Raw genomic sequence first — 16773 nt, forward strand, 5'->3', positions numbered from 1 at the left:
ATATCTGCTTGCCTTAAGATCTCCAAACAAGTTATCCATCAAACTGTACACTGTAAAAATTACGTTTTACAGTAATTTAATTTTTTTGCCATAAAATCAACTTTAGTACCGTTAACCGCAGATTTCACGGTAAAAAACTGGCAGCTCAGTTGACGGAATTTTATTGTAAAAAAACCATTGGTGCCGATTTTATCATTTAATTCAGTGTTTCTTAGCCATAGGGCAGGGGCCCATTGTTGAGCCGTGAGGGCCTCCTAGAGGGCTGCCAAAAAAAATATGTTTCTCAGCTGTGGTCCGTATGGTACTCAGTTGTAATACACTTTATCACCATTTATGGCAGTAATGACAATACCAAACAAACAGAACAAGTCATAGAGAAGTTTCTGGAGCGCAAAAATTACGAAAAAATTGCTGAAGCTGTTTTTAAATGTGCATTTTAAATATATCGACAGTTTATGTAAGAAACACATATATTGTTATTTTTTATTATTAATTAATTATTATATCATTATTATTGTTATCAGTTTTTATGAGTCCCTTCTTTTGCAGTGCATTTGATCATTATTTATTTTTGTAATAAACTTGACTTAAGCCTTGATAATAATCTTTGATATTAACGCATGCTTTCATATCATTTGAAAATATTTAGATTAGATATAGCATTGAATACCATTAAAATCAAGAGTAAGATGACTTAATTCAGTGTAAATATTTGAGTGGGCCCTGGGGCCCTCTGTAGTGGAAAGGATGGGCCCCGCGGTGGAAAATGGTTAGGATACCCCGATTCAATTTACAGTAATTTGTCATTTCTAAATGTTATAAATATTTTTACAAATATTCATGCAAATATTTTCTGGTGACTGAGCTGCCAGTTTTTTTACAGTCAAATCTTAAGATTTTTTTTTACAGCGTACATAAAAAAAACAGTCAAATGCATAGGCAATTATGTAATTCTTATACATTTATATTCATATATTATTCACTGTTACAAGCGAACCATAACTACGATTTTGACACGCCTGATATAATCTGACTGTTCTGAAATTTAAATGTGTAAAAGTTTTTGTAAAAGGGGTTGTTTGCAACCTTAAAAGGGAGCTGCATTTTATTGAAATGTTGCCTATCATCCACAATCCCTTCTCTTTTATGTGTAATCTAAATGATAACATATGGCTCGTATTAAACAGGTAACAATGCATCTATTCAGCCTATTAAGCCCCTCTAAAAAAACATTTACATGCCGTGACCTGCAAATTAACCCAGTATTAGCGTCGTTGTTATTATAAGAGCTAACGCCGAGGAACTACTTTTAAAAACACTGCACATTGATTACCGAGAGTTAACTACCTTCATTTCCGGGCTGGGGAGAGCACCTATTTGATAAGACACACCCACATCATTTTGGGACGGATTCAATTTTGTACATATTTTGGGCGCAGCTGTACACATTGAAGCATGAAATATATTAATATATTCTCGCCTGTGTGGCGAGTTGGTAAAAGTATTTGCTGGGTTATAAATCATGCCTCCCACTTGAATAACAAAAGGTTGTGTCCATTAGGGCTCCAACGATTAGTCGACAATAACATTTGTCGCCAACAACTATATTTGTCGACGATAGCCGCGACGTCATTACTCGTGTTTTTCCGGGCGGAACCGGTACCAAAATGTATTTCGATACTTTCAATTAGGGATGTCTGATAATATCGGACTGCCGATATTATCGGCCGATAAATGCTTTAAAATGCAATATCGGAAATTATCGGTATCGTTTTCAAAATTATCGGTATCGGTTTCAAAAAGTAAAATGTATGACTTTTTAAAATGCCGCCGTGTACACGGACGTAGGGAGAAGTACAGAGCGCCAATAAACCTTAAAGGCACTGCCTTTGCGTGCCGGCCCAGTCACAAAACATCTACGGCTTTTCACACACTCACAAGTGAATGCAATGCATACTTGGTCAACAGCCATACAGGTCACACTGAGGGTGGCCGTATAAACAACTTTAACACTGTTACAAATATGCGCCACACTGTGAACCCACACCAAAGAACAATGACAAACACATTTCGGGAGAACATCCGCACCGTAACACAACATAAACACAACAGAACAAATACCCAGAACCCCTTGCAGCACTAACTCTTCCGGGACGCTACAATATACACCCTCCGCTACCACCAACCCCCCCACCTCAACCCCGCCCACCTCAATCTCCTCATGCTCTCTCAGGAAGAGCATGTCCCAAATTCCAAGCTGCTGTTTTGAGGCATGTTAAAAAAAATTATGCACTTTGTGACTTCACTAATAAATATGGCAGTGCCATGTTGCTATTTTTTTCCATAACTTGAGTTGATTTATTTTGGAAAACTTTGTTACATTGTTTAATGCATCCAGCGGGGCATCACAACAAAATTAGGCATAATAATGTGTTAATTCCACGACTGTATATATCGGTATCGGTTGATATCGGAATCGGTATTTAAGAGTTGGACAATATCGGAAATCGCCAAAAAAGCCATTATCGGACATCTCTAATACATATATATATATATATATATATATATATATATACATATATATATATATATATATATATATATATATATATATATAGCTAGCGACTAGCGCTTTTGTTGTAAGGTAGCGATTATCACTCTAGTTGCTATCTAGCGATTCACGTTCCAGTTGTCAGCTAGTGATTAATGAGCTAGTTGCCAGCAAACGATTAGCGCTGTAGTTGTCTGCTAGTGATTAGCCTTCTAGTTGCCAGCAAGCGATTAGGGCTGTAGCTGCCAGCTAGCGATTAACGCCCTAGCTGTCATATGGCCATTGGCGTGCTGGTTGCCGGCTAGCGACTAGCACTTTAGTTGTAAGCTAGCGATTAGCGCTCTAGTTGCTAACTAGCGATTCACGCTCCAATTGTCAGCTAGTGATTAGTGAGCTAGTTGCCAGCAAGCGATTAGTGCTCTAGTTGTCAGCTAGTGATTAGCGCTCTAGTTGTCAGCTAGCAATTAACGTCCTAGCTGTCAGATAGCCATTGGCGTGCTGGTTGTCAGCTAGCGACTAGCGCTTTTGTTGTAAGGTAGCGATTATAACTGTAGTTGCTAACCAGCGATTAGCGCTGTAGTTGTCTGCTAGTGATTAGCCTTCTAGTTGCCAGCAAACGATTAGCGCTGTAGTTGCCAGCTAGCGATTAACGCGCTAGCTGTCATATAGCCATGGTTGTCGGCTAGCGACTAGCACTTTGGTTGTAAGCTCTAGCTTAGCTAGCGATTAGCGCGCTAGATGCCAGTTAGAAATTAAGAGTTTTAGTAACCAGCTAACAATTATCGCTGTAGTTGCCAGCTAGCCATTGGTGTGCTGGTCGTTAGCTAGCAATTAGCACTCTAGTTGCTAACTAGCGATTCAAGCTCCAGTTGTCAGCTAGTGATTAGTGAGCTAGTTGCCAGCAAGCGATTAGCGCTCTAATTGCCAGCTAGCGATTAGAGCTCCAGTTGCCAGCTAGCGATTAACACCCTAGTTGTCAAATAGCAATTAGCGCTATAGTTGCAAGCTAGTGATTAACGTTCTAATTGCTAGCTATCGATTAGCGCTCAAGTTGTCAGCTAGTGATTAATGCCCTAGCTGTCAGATAGCCATTGGCATGTGTTGGTTATCAGCGAGCGACTAGCGCTTTTGTTGTAAGCTAGCGATCATCACTGTAGTTGCTAGCCAGCGATTAGCGCTGTAGTTGTCAGCTAGTGATTAGCCTTCTAGTTGCCAGCAAGCGATTAGCGCTGTAGCTGCCAACTAGCGATTAACGCCCTAGCTGTCATATAGCCATTGGCGTGCTGGTTGCCGGCTAGCGACTAGCACTTTAGTTGTAAGCTCTAGCTTAGCTAGCGATTAGCCCGCTAGATGCTAGCTAGAAATTAAGAGTTTTAGTAACCAGCTAACAATTATCGCTCTAGTTGCCAGCTTGCGCTTAACGCCCCTAGTTGTCAGCTCGCCATTGGTGTGCTGGTCGTTAGCTAGCAATTAGCGCTCTTGTTGCTAGCTAGCGATTCACGCTCCAGTTCTCAGCTAGTGATTAGTGAGCTAGTTGCCAGCAAGCGATTAGCGCTCTAATTGCCAGCCAGCGATTAACGCCCTGGTTGTCAAATAGCAATTAGCGCTGTAGTTGCTAGCTAGCGATTAACACTCTAGTTGCTAGCTATCAATTAGTGCTCTAGTTGTCAGATAGCCATTGGCGTGCTGGTTTGTTAGCTAGCAATTAACGCTCTTGTTGCTAGCTAGCGATTCACGCTCCAGTTCTCAGCTAGTGATTAGTGAGCTAGTTGCCAGCAAGCGATTAGCGCTCTAATTGCCAGCTAGCGATTAACGCCCTGGTTGTCAAATAGCCATTAGCGCTCTAGTTGCTAGCTAGCAATTAACGCTCTAGTTGCTAGCTATCGATTAGCGCTCTAGTTGTCAGCTAGCGATTAATGCCCTAGCTGTCAGATATCCATTGGCGTGCTGGTTGTTAGCTAGCAATTAGCGCTCCAGTTGTCAGCTAGTGATTAGTGAGCTAGTTGCCAGCAAGCGATTATAGCTCCAGTTGCCAGCTAGCTATTAACACCCTAGTGGTCAGCTACCGATTAGCGCTTTAATTGTCAGCTAACGATTAGCGCTCTGGTTGTCAGATGGCGATTGGCTATATAGCTGTCAGCTAGCTATTAGAGGCACAATACTGTTATTTCAATATCTGTGATGAGGTGGCGACTTGTCCAGGGTGAAACCTCCTCCAACCTCCAAGGACAAAGCTACGAACAATGGGAGACCGGGCTTTCTGCTCCGCCGCTCCTAGTCTGTGGAACGCTCTCCCTGACCACCTGAGGGCACCACAGACTGTGGATGCTTTTAAAAAAAGGGTTAAAAACCCTTCTTTTTAAAAAAGCCTTCTTTTTTTAGATATATGCATACTAGTTATAGCTATTTGGCTGTTCTAGTTTTTATTTTATTTTATTTTTTATTATCTTTTTATTTTTTTAATACACTGCAGCACTTTGAGGTTGTTTACTCAATGTAAAGTGCTTTTTACAAATAAAATCTATTATTATTATTATTATTACCCCGCCTTCCACCCGAATGCAGCTGAGATAGGCTCCAGCAAAGCTACAAAGCTATGAACAATGGGAGACCAGGCTTTCTGCTTCGCCGCTCCCAGTCTGTGGAACGCTCTCCCTGACCACCTGAGGGCACCACAGACTGTGGATGCTTTTAAAAAAGGCCTAAAAACCCATCTTTTTAAAAAAGCCTTTTTTAAGCTATATGCATACTAGTTCTAGCTATTTGGCTGTTCTAGTTTTTATGTATTTTTATTTTTTTAATACACTGTAGCACTTTGAGGTTGTTTACTCAATGTAAAGTGCTTTTTACAAATAAAATCTGCTATTATTATTATTACCCCGCCTTCCGCCCGAATGCAGCTAAGATAGGCTCCAGCACCCCCCGCTACCCTGAAAGGGACAAGTGGTAGAAAATGTATGAATGGATAGTATAGCACAATAACAAGGTACCTTTAGAACAGTGGTTCTTAACCTGGGTTTGATCGAACCCTAGGGGTTTGGTGAGTCGGGGCTCAGGGGTTCGGCGGAGGTCAAGACACACCTGACTCATCGTGTAAATAAAAACTTCTCCCTATCGGCGTATTACGGATACGACAACAGCAGAAGTCACACTGATTTGCAGGTGTGTAATTTGTTGTGAGTTTATGCACTGTGTTGGTTTTGTTCTTTGAACAAGGTGATGTTTATGCACGGTTCATTTTGTGCACCAGTAAAAAAACATAACACTTTAGTATGCGGAACATATTAACCATTATTTAGTTGCTTATTAACATGCAAATTAGTAACATATTGGCTTTTAAAGGCCTACTGAAAGCCACTACTACCGACCACGCAGTCTGATAGTTTATATATCAATGATGAAATCTTAACATTGCAACACATGCCAATACGGCCGGGTTAACTTATAAAGTGCAATTTAAAATTTCCCGCGAAACTTCCGGTTGAAAACGCCTATGTATGATGACGTATGCGCGTGACGTCAATGGTTGAAACGGAAGTATTGGGACACATTGTATCCAATACAAACAGCTCTGTTTTCATCGCAAAATTCCACAGTATTCTGGACATCTGTGTTGGTGAATCTTTTGCAATTTGTTTAATGAACAATGAAGACTGCAAAGAAGAAAGTTGTAGGTGGGATCGGTGTATTAGCGGCTGGCTGCATGAACACAACCAGGAGGACTTTGAGTTGGATAGCAGACGCGCTATGCGACGCTAGCCGCCGACCGCATCGATGATCGGGTGAAGTCCTTCGTCGCGCCGTCGATCGCTGGAACGCAGGTGAGCACGGGTGTTGATGAGCAGATGAGGGCTGGCTGGCGTAGGTGGATAGCTAATGTTTTTATCATAGCTCTGTGAGGTCCCGTAGCTAAGTTAGCTTCAATGGCGTCGTTAGCAACAGCATTGTTAAGGCTGGAAAGCATTAACCGTGTAGTTACAGGTCCATGGTTTAATAGTATTGTTGATCTTCTGTCTATCCTTCCAGTCAGGGGTTTATTTCTTTTGTTTCTATCTGCAGTTAAGCCCGATGCCATCACGTTAGCTCCGTAGTTAAAGTGTTTCGCCGATGTATGGTCGTGGAGATAAAAGTCACTGTGAATGTCCATTTCGCGTTCTCGACTCTCATTTTCAAGAGGATATAGTATCCGAGGTGGTTTAAAATACAAATCCGTGATCCACAATAGAAAAAGGAGAAAGTGTGGAATCCAATGAACCCCTGTACCTAAGTTATGGTCAGAGCGAAAAAAGATACGTCCTGCACTGCACTCTAGTCCTTCACTCTTACGTTCCTCATCCACTAATTTTTCATCCTGGCTCAAATTAATGGGGTAATCGTTGCTTTCTCGGTCAGAATCGCTCTCGCTGCTGGTGTAAACAATGGGGAATTGTGAGGAATACTAGCTCCTGTGACGTCACGCTACTTCCGGTAAAGGGGCAAGGCTTTTTTTTATCAGTGACCAAAACTTGCTTACTTTATCGTCGATGTTCTGTACTAAATCCTTTCAGCAAAAATATGGCAATATCGCGAAATGATCAAGTATGACACATAGAATGGATCTGCTATCCCCGTTTAAATAAATAAAAATTCATTTCAGTAGGCCTTTAACTAGTCATTATTAAGTACTTATTAATGCCTTATTCGACATGGCCTTATTATAACCCTAACCCTCTAACCCTGGCCCTAACCCTAACCAAATAACTCTAAATTAAGTCTTTGTTACTTAGAAAATGTTCCCCATACTGAAGTGTTACCAAAAACATATACATTTGTCTTGAATTTGAAAAAAAAAAAAAATTTATTTTTCACTAAAGAAGGGTTCGGTGAATGCGCATATGAAACTGGTGGGGTTCGGTACCTCCAACAAGGTTAAGAACCACTGCTTTAGAATCAGCTTAAAGGCCTACTGAAATGAATTTTTTTTTTATTTAAACGGGGATAGCAGATCCATTCTATGTGTCATACTTGATCATTTTGCGATATTGCCATATTTTTGTTGAAAGGATTTAGTATAGAACAACGACGATAAAGTTCGCAACTTTTGGTCCTGATAAAAAAAAGCCTTGCCTATACCGGAAGTAGCGTGACGTCTCAGGAGGAAGGATTCCTCACAATTCCCCATTGTTTACAATGGAGCGAGAGCGATTCGGACCGAGAAAGCGACGATTACCCCATTAATTTGAGCGAGGATGAAAGATTTGTGGATGAGGAACGTTAGAGTGAAGGACTAGAGAGGCAGTGCAAGGTGTATCTTTTTTCGCTCCGACTGTAACTTAGGTACAAGGTCTCATTGGATTCCACACACTCTCTTTTTTCTATTGTGGATCACGGATTTGTATTTTAAACCACCTCGGATACTATATCCTCTTGAAAATGAGAGTCGAGAACGCGAAATGGACATTCACAGTGACTTTTATCTCCACGACAATACATCGTTGACGCACTTTAGCTACGGAGCTAACGTGATAGCATCGGGCTCAAATGCAGATAGAAACTAAAGAAAAAAACCCCTGACTGGAAGGATAGACAGAAGATCAACAATACTATTAAACCATGAACATGTAATTACACGGTTAATAATTTCCAGCTTGGCGAAGCTTAACAATTGAAGCTAACTACGGAGCGGCGGCGGCGGGCATTGTAGCTTTCGACGACACCCCGGCCGCCATCAGAGTCGACAAAGAAACATATATTTCCCCAAAGTTACGTACGTGACATGCACATAGCGACACGCACGTACGGGCAAGCGATCAAATGTTTGGAAGCCAAAGCTGTACTCACGGTAGTGCGTCTGCTATCCAGCTCAAACACAACACAACCTCCAGCCGCTAATACACCGATCCCACCTACAACTTTCTTCTTTGCAGTCTCCATTGTCCATTAAACAAATTGCAAAAGATTCACCAACACAGATGTCCAGAATACTGTGGAATTGTTCGATGAAAACAGAGCAGTTTGTACGGTGACACGTTGGGTACGAATACTTCCGTGACTTTTATCTCCACGACAATACATTGGTGACACACTTAGCTACTGAGCTAACGTGATAGCATCGTTGTCAAATGAAGATAGAAACAAAATAAATAAACCCCTGACTGGAAGGATAGACAGAAGATCAACAATACTATAAAACCATGTACATGTAACTACACGGTTAAAAATTCTCAGCCTGGTAAGAATTAACAATGCTGTTGCTAACGACGCTAAGGCTAATTTAGCAACTTAGCAACCGGACCTCACAGAACTATGATAAAAACATTAGCGCTCCACCTACGCCAGCCAGCCCTCATCTTCCCATCAACAGCCGTGCTCACCTGCGTTCCAGCGATCGACGGCGCGACGAAGGACTTCATCCGTGTGTTTGGCGGCAAGCATCGGCTAGGCGTAGTAAGTAGTCCTTGTTGTGTTGCTGTAAGTATTGTACTTAGCCGCTAATACACCGATCGATCCCACCTACAACGTTCTTCTTTGCAGCCTCCATTGTTCATTAAACACATTGCAAAAGATTCACCAACACAGATGTCCAGAATACTGTGGAATTTTGTCGAAGAAAACAAGAGCTTTTTGTATCGGGTCCGATGGGGTCCAACCACTTCCGTGGATTTTGTGACGTCACGCGCATAAATCATATCCAAAGGAGTTTTTCAACCGGAAGTGTGGGGGGAATTTTAAAATTGCACTTTATAAGTTAACCCGGCCGTATTGGCATGTGTTTCAATGTTAAGATTTCATCATTGATATATAAACTATCAGACTGTGTGGTCGGTAGTAGTGGGTTTCAGTAGGCCTTTAATGTACAATGAAATCATGATTTCATGCAAGATATATAAATAGGGGCTTCCTTCTCGCAGTTTGGGGGTCCCTGGCCAGGAAAACCTTGAAGACCACTAGGACTGGACTGGACTAGACTGGACTGGAGTGTGAAGGCAGCCTAAGACACTGAAGCGTGACGCAAGCAGACAGCATGGGGGTCATAGCCAAATGTATCATCTGTCTTTGAATATGCTGCCTGCACAGCATGAAACAGAGGACGCATTATGGAAAACACAATGCGTGCATCTATTCCACAGTCCGTGTTTAAGTGCAGGAAAACTCGCAGGCCTGCTGGCCTTGTGCTGTGTGCACACACACTGGGAGCATCTAGTGCTGCTGCACGCTACGAACTCCCATTGAAAAACTACATATTCCCACTTTGACGTCGATTATCAAAACGCCACGCTAAAAAAAACACCGGGATTGAGTTGCCTGTTGTATTGATCACAAATCGGCTGTATTCGTTGTTTCGAAACGCGTCAATAAATGCCCTGGCATCCCTTAAACGTGCGCCGAAGAGGACGAGAATAGAGGGAGAATATGGCTGTTATAGAGCATAAACGAGGAGTAATAACGTGTCACCGGCGCCGGGTTAGGAGCAGCCAGGAGGCGGGCTCAGAGAGGAGCCACAGGCCCCGCTCAGCCGTGTCGCTTCCTTCCTTCCTTCCCCCCCCGTCTTCGCGGACAATATGGCTCCTCGTCGGGCAGCCGTCACGCCGTCGGACGCACGCCTCGTTCGGGCAGCCTTACCGTTCTATCCGGCGGTGTTCGCTCCGTCCATTGTCCCGCTTCGTCCGCTGCTACCGACTGAGTCCTCCTGGCTGCTCGACACCCCGACAGCCTTCCTCCCTTCTGCTCCTCCTCCTCCTCTTCTTCCCCCTCCCATCATCTGCTTTCCTCCATCCCCTTATCTTATCTTATCTTAACATCCTCTCCTTTTGTTTTGTCTTACATTCCAGCCCAATAATCCACAAAAATATTGATTCATTATTCATTACGTATATATAAAAAGTGTCCAAATAAAGCTAATTCAAAAGGTAAACAAATAGCACATCTGTACTAGTCGGATCGACCCAAAAATCGATACTATTGATACCAGTATATTTTACGTGGGTTTTTTTTTTTTGCAATTTTTATTTATTCCCATACTAAATCCATTTAAAAGTATATTTTTAAGTACTTTTTTTTTTATTCGATTTTTTTTTAAGAATCAATGCTTATATTTAAACATTGAAACAGCTTCTCTTTTATTTAATTAATATTACTGATATTGTTTCTTTTGTTAGTATTTCTCCCTTTTTTAGTATTGTATTATCCCTTCTTTTTTTTTTTGCAGGAAAAGGAAAACATTTACCTTAATTGGCGCAATAAATTTAAAATGCACCGATTTGTGAGATTAAATACGGAGCCCCTAAAGGGACATGGGGTTTTTTTTTTGGTTTTTTTTTAATTAATATTACTGATATTGTTGCTTTTATTAGTATTTCTCCCTTTTTTAGTATTGTATTCTCCCTTTTTTTTTTTTTGCAGGAAAAGAAAAACATTTACCTTAATTGGCGCAATAAGTTTAAAATGCACCGATTTGTGAGATTAAATAAGCGCTTTCTGATAAACAAGGCAGCTGTATCGGTCACATGATTTTTTTTCTTCTTAAAGTGACACACACACATCAAGCCATCGAGGGACGCAGTATCACTAGTTGTGTTTCATAAGGCATTGATGCTTCAGTATCGTTTGACCCATCACTATAGTATATATTGTTCACAAATAAGTTTGTTGATTGATTTAATAAATAAATAAAAAATCCCTAAAATATATATCCTATGTTTTATTCTGATTATAATCTTAATCAACAAATTAAAGGGGGGAAATCACAAAGCCATTGAACTTTCTTGAAAAACTGTACCTGATACGGTGTGCAACCTTTGGCTCACAAAAGAGATGTTTGGTGTTATCTGCTGGCGAAATGTATCGAAATCCTGTTCAAATGAATTGACCTGATTTTTGTTGATAATTTCTAGTCTTATCGCGAGCGTTTCTGATTATTTATCTTCCTGTCATTAATAATTTGTTAGGAGAGTGGTTGCAATAGTTGAAAATAAATTTTAAAAAATAGTTTTAAAAAATTCATTTAGGTTAAGTGTGTGTGTTGATGCAGTATGTAAGCGGGTGTGTACAGTACACGTATTACTAAATGTATGGAATCATATTCAAGTAAATATATTTGAATTACTTTGACTGATGCAGACCACTACTAACATAATATTTTTGGTCAATACCAGTCAACTCGGGTTAATAATTTAAGTAATTTATTTTGGCTGTGGCAGCATATAACACTTTATTAACTGAGACATGTTTTTATTATTTAAATTATTTACACAAAATCTTAATATAATCCAATCTGTTTTAGTTTATTTTATGGATTTTGTAAAGTTTTTTCATAAGAAAGTGCCTCCGCAAGTTACATTCTTTTGAGACTTGATTGCAAAGTAAACACATCATATACTGCACTGTCAATAAATTCATTATGCTGCCTTCGCTACTCGTTACTAGCGTGTGCAAATAGTTACCAGCATGAAGAAACAGAAGCTCCAGAAGTTTTGTTGAGGATTGATGTTCCATCTCTTGCATTCTTTTCCTTCCTCGGTTGTATTTCTTTACACTTCTTCCTTCATTTAGGTTCGTAAGACTAAAAAATATAAGCATAAAATAAACTTTACTAAAGTATAACGTCCATTGTGTATTTTACACAAATAAAATGGTTTAGTATTAGTACATTAACACAATAAACTACAGATGTTCACACATATAGAAATTAAAAAATCCACAGCAAACATTGCACACAATGAATGTGGCTCAAAACAATTAAATTTAAGGTCAGAGTGGTGTCTGAAGAGAGTATGGCCAACTAAACAGGTGCCATGATTGCTGCCAAGGACGTGTGCAAATGTGCCTGGATGCATGCAATTGCTGTCGTTTTGATCATAGTTTTTTATGACAAAATAAACCAAAATGTTCCATCTATATATACAAACCCCGTTTCCATATGAGTTGGGAAATTGTGTTAGATGTAAATATAAACGGAATACAATGATTTGCAAATCATTTTCAACCCATATTCAGTTGAATATGCTACACACACAACATATTTAATGTTCAAACTGATTAACTTTTTTTTTTTTTTTGCAAATAATCATTAACTTTAGAATTTGATGCCAGCAACACGTGACAAAGAAGTTGGGAAAGGTGGCAATAAATACTGATAAAGTTGAAGAATGCTCATCAAACACTTATTTGGAACATCCCACTGGTGAACAGGCAAATTGGGAACAGGTGGGTGCCATTATTGGGTATAAAAGTAGATTCCATGAAATGCTCAGTCATTCACAAACAAGGATGGGGCGAGGGTCACCACTTTGTCAACAAATGCGTGAGCAAATTGTTGAACAGTTTAAGAAAAACCTTTCTCAACCAGCTATTGCAAGGAATTTAGGGATTTCACCATCTACGCTCCGTAATATCATCAAAGGGTTCAGAGAATCTGGAGAAATCACTGCACGTAAGCAGCTAAGCCCGTGACATTCGATCCCTCAGGCTGTACTGCATCAACAAGCGACATCAGTGTGTAAAGGATATCACCACATGGGCACAGGAACACTTCAGAAACCCAATGTCAGTAACTACAGTTGGTCGCTACATCTGTAAGTGCAAGTTAAAACTCTCCTACGCAAGGCGAAAACCGTTTATCAACAACACCCAGAAACGCCGTCTGCTTCGCTGGGCCTGAGCTCATCTAAGATGGACTGATACAAAGTGGAAAAGTGTTCTGTGGTCTGACGAGTCCACATTTCAAATTGTTTTTGGAAACTGTGGACGTCGTGTCCTCCGGACCAAAGAGGAAAAGAACCATCCGGATTGTTACAGGCGCAAAGTTGAAAAGCCAGCATGTGTGATGGTATGGGGGTGTATTAGTGCCCAAGACATGGGTAACTTACACATCTGTGAAGGCACCATTAATGCTGAAAGGTACATACAGGTTTTGGAGCAACATATGTTGCCATCCAAGCAACGTTACCATGGACGCCCCTGCTTATTTCAGCAAGACAATGCCAAGCCACATGTTACATCAACGTGGCTTCATAGGAAAAGAGTGCGGGTACTAGACTGGCCTGCCTGTAGTCCAGACCTGTCTCCCATTGAAAATGTGTGGCGCATTATGAAGCCTAAAATAGCACAAGGGAGACCAACCCTGACTGTTGAACAACTTAAGCTGTACATCAAGCAAGAATGGGAAAGAATTCCACCTGAGAAGCTTCAAAAATGTGTCTCCTCAGTTCCCAAACGTTTACTGAGTGTTGTTAAAAGAAAAGGTGATGTAACACAGTGGTGAACATGCCCTTTCCCAACTAAACTTTTGCAGCCATGAAATTCTAAGTTAATTATTATTTGCAAAGTTTGAATATCAAATATCTTGTCTTTGTAGTGCATTCTATTGAATACGGGTTGAATATTTACATCCAACACAATTTCCCAACTCATATGGAAACGGGGTTTGTATATAGTTCTAAACATACACTATATTGGCAAACATATTTGGCCACCTGCCTTGATTCACATATGAACTTGAAGTGCCATCCCATTCCTAACCCATAGGGTTCAATGTGATGTCGGTCCACCTTTTGCAGCTATTACAGCTTCAACTCTTCTGGGAAGGCTGTCCACAAGGTTGCAGAGTGTGTTTATAGGAATTTTCCACCATTCTTCCAAAAGCGCTTTGGTGAGGTCACACACTGATGAGGCCTGGCTCTCAGTCTCCGTTCTAATTCATCCCATCGGGTTCAGGTCAGGACTCTGTGCAGGCCAGTCAAGTTCATCCACACCAGACTCTGTCATCCATGCCTTTATGGACCTTGCTTTGTGCACTGGTGCACAGTCATGTTGGAAGAGGAAGGGGCCCGCTCCAATTCTGATTCTGATCATTTGGATAGGTGGCCAAATACTTTTGGCAATGTAGTGTACTCCAGCTCCTAAACTTACAATAAAAAATGCTTTTTTTGTATAATTTTCAGGCCGTATTTGGTGACCTGTAGGCACTCCAACATTCATCCTCATTTTGACAAAATCTTTATTAGCTTTGGACCAGGGGTCACCAACCTTTTTGAAACCAAGAGCTACTTCTTGGGTACTGATTAATGCGAAGGGCTACCAGTTTAAAAACACTTAAATAAATTGCCAGAAATAGCCAATTTGCTCAATTTACCTTTTACTCTATTTTATTATTATTAATTAATGATATTTACACTTAATTGAACGGTTTAAAAGAGGAGAAAACACGAAAAAAATTACAATTAAATTTGAAACATAGTATATCTTCAATTTCGACTCTTTAAAATTCAAAATTCAACAGAAAAAAAGAAGAGAAAAACTAGCTAATTCGAATCTTTCTGAAAAAATTAAATAATTTATGGAACATCATTAGTAATTTTTCCTGATTAAGATTAATTTTAGAATTTTGATGACATGTTTTAAATAGGTTAAAATCAAATCTGCACTTTGTTAGAATATATAACAAATTGGACCAAGCTATATTTCTAACAGACAAATCATTATTTCTTCTAGATTTTCCAGAACAAAAATTTTGAAAGAAATTCAAAAGACTTTGAAATAAGATTTAAATTTGATTCTACAGATTTTCTAGATTTGCCAGAATAATTTTTTTGAATTTTAATCATAAGTTTGAAGAAATATTTCACAAATATTCTTCGTCGAAAAAACAGAAGCTAAAATGAAGAATTAAATTAAAATGTATTTATTATTCTTTATAATAAAAAAAATAAATTTACTTGAACATTGATTTAAATTGTCAGGAAAGAAGAGGAAGGAATTTAAAAGGTAAAAAGGTATATGTGTTTAAAAATCCTAAAATCATTTTAAGGTTGTATTTTTTCTCTAAAATTGTCTTTCAGAAAGTTATAAGAAGCAAAGTAAAAAAATTAATGAATTTATTTAAACAAGTGAAGACCAAGTCTTTAAAATATTTTCTTGGATTTTCAAATTCTATTTGAGTTTTGTCTCTCTTAGAATTAAAAATGTCGGGCAAAGCGAGACCAGCTTGCTAGTAAATAAATAAAATTTAAAAAATAGAGGCAGCTCACTGGTAAGTGCTGCTATTTGAGCTATTTTTAGAACAGGCCAGCGGGCTACTCATCTGGTCCTTACGGGCTACCTGGTGCCCGCGGGCACCGCGTTGGTGACCCCTGCTTTGGACCAACAATCACAGAGAAATGATGACTTTTGTGGGAAGCATGTCAACGGTGGTGTCTATCACTCTTTATGTAGTATTCTAGCTCAGGGGTGTCAAACTTATTTTAGCTCAGGGGCCGCTTGGAGGAAAATCTATTCCCACGTGGACCGGACGGGTAAAATCATGGCATAATAACTTAAAAACACAACAATGACAACTACAGATTATTCTCTTTGATTTACTTTGGCCCAAATTAGAACAAGCACATTGTGAAAATGTACACATCACAAATAATCCTCTTGACCAAACACTTTCAGTTAGTTGAAAATTCTGAGGGAAAAAATTGGTGCAGTTTCCAAAACACCAGGAAGAACACAATGGACTTAGAATGCGCAGTCCCGATATAAACTGTTTGCATGCCTAACAGAATTGCTATTGCGACATCCAGTGGACACATTTAAAACAGCAGTGTCTTTCATTTAAAAATGCAGCTCAAATTTACACTTAGCAAACTCATCTCGCGGGCCGCATTGAACCTGTTCTCGTCTTTCTTTCTTTGCACATGCTAAGTGAATATGTGTACTTTTGTAGTTATTTCTACACAATAACTCAGATATGGTAACACTGGTGAGCACTAGAGAAAATGGAGTGATTTGTGGTCAAGAACATATTTTTCTTTATTCATTATTGACATTTTACTTGCAACTCTATGTTGTATATTTTTAATGAGATTTTCAGTTCATTTTCTCATCTATTATTACACTCAAAATGTGGTTTATTTTACTTATTCAATGTCCCGTCTATGTCAGGGGTGTCAAACTCATTTTCGATCGAGGGCCAGTTGGAGAAAAATCTACTCCCAAGTGGGCCGGACTGGTAAAATCACGGCACGATAACTTAAAAATAAAGACAACTTCAGATTGTTTTCTTTCTTTGAAAATAGAACGAGCACATTCTGAAAATGTACAAATCATGTTGTTGGGTTGTTTTTTTTACACTTACATGTTGCGGTTAATAGTATTCTATCTTTATTTGTCGTTATTTATATTTTCTGAATAAATTATGTGATAATAAGGGTGTAACGGTACACAAAAATTTCGGTTCGGTACGTACCTCGGTTTAGAGG

The 16773-nt window shown here is 39.6% G+C and overlaps 1 protein-coding gene across 5 annotated transcripts in view; it reads right to left on the minus strand.

Annotated features, from left to right (window-relative positions):
- The window catches only part of LOC133642634 (neurabin-2-like), a 130573-nt gene that overhangs the window by 106816 nt on the left and 6984 nt on the right, over positions 1 to 16773 (minus strand). For 3 of the 5 annotated variants that reach the window (XR_009824559.1, XM_062036953.1, XM_062036955.1), the window contains one exon: positions 11974 to 12092. The exons of 1 other annotated variant lie outside the window; for it this stretch is intronic. The gene's annotated coding sequence lies outside the window, so the exon portion shown is untranslated. Of the gene's footprint in view, positions 1 to 10153; positions 10256 to 11973; positions 12093 to 16773 lie in introns of those variants that run through there. One more of the 5 variants, XM_062036954.1, reaches the window with a different exon arrangement.

Source organism: Entelurus aequoreus, linkage group LG25 (assembly GCF_033978785.1).
Source record: "Entelurus aequoreus isolate RoL-2023_Sb linkage group LG25, RoL_Eaeq_v1.1, whole genome shotgun sequence".
NCBI lineage: Eukaryota > Metazoa > Chordata > Actinopteri > Syngnathiformes > Syngnathidae > Entelurus > Entelurus aequoreus.